The sequence below is a fragment of the Cebus imitator genome, unplaced genomic scaffold, assembly GCF_001604975.1.
Source record: "Cebus imitator isolate Cc_AM_T3 unplaced genomic scaffold, Cebus_imitator-1.0 Scaffold384, whole genome shotgun sequence".
Lineage (NCBI taxonomy): Eukaryota > Metazoa > Chordata > Mammalia > Primates > Cebidae > Cebus > Cebus imitator.
In genome coordinates this window covers 2,470,342-2,471,170 of record NW_016107699.1, presented here as the reverse complement: position 1 = coordinate 2,471,170, position 829 = coordinate 2,470,342, and positions in this window count along the sequence as shown.

Sequence of the window (829 nt, the reverse complement as noted above, 5' to 3'; positions counted from 1 at the left end):
CTGCAGAACGACTGCTCAGAGCTAGGGTGCTGGTCATTTTCACATCACCCATCCGTTTCGTTCCTTTTGTGCTGCAGCCGTAGGTTCACAGGAACGAGAAGACTTAGCCTAAAATGTAGCCAAAGACTACAGAGCAACTAGTGAGTTTAGAATTTGAAGACGAACACTTGATAATTTTTTAAAGATGATTTCTCTCTCTCTCCAGTCACCACTTTTGATAAAAAATCACATAGGACCGAACAGTTTGCAAAACAGACTTCAGTCTTATACTTGGCCTGATTGTTCGCATCAAATACGGCAAGCATAATTATTCTACGTGGGCCTTTTGGATTGGCTTTCATGAAAGTTCATTCCACAAGGACTCTCAGATAAGACCTTTGAACACTGAGCCCAACGTGGGCCTGTGACTCAAACACCTGTAAGGTGGGTGAGTCTCTCCTCTTGAGGGCCCATCATAAACGTGGAGCTCCTGGGCCTGTTAGAGAGTGACATTCTTTGCTGACCACAGCTCAGGAGCCCTGGACAGGGACTGTGTAGATGAAGGGCCTAAGGTCAGTGTCCCCACTGGACTTTTACCAGCCCTGAGTTGAAACTGACTCCTTAAAGGGAAGCATCCGCTTCCAGTCAAAGCCTTGGTAAAACAGCCACTTTCTTTTTTTATTTTATTTTTTTAATTGCATTTTAGGTTTGGGGTACATGTGAAGAACATGCAAGGTTGTTGCATAGGTACACACGTGGCAGTGTGATGTGCTGCCTTCCTCCCCTTCACCTATATCTGGCATTTCTCCCCATGCTATCTCTCTCCACCTCCCCACCCCCCCGTCCCTCC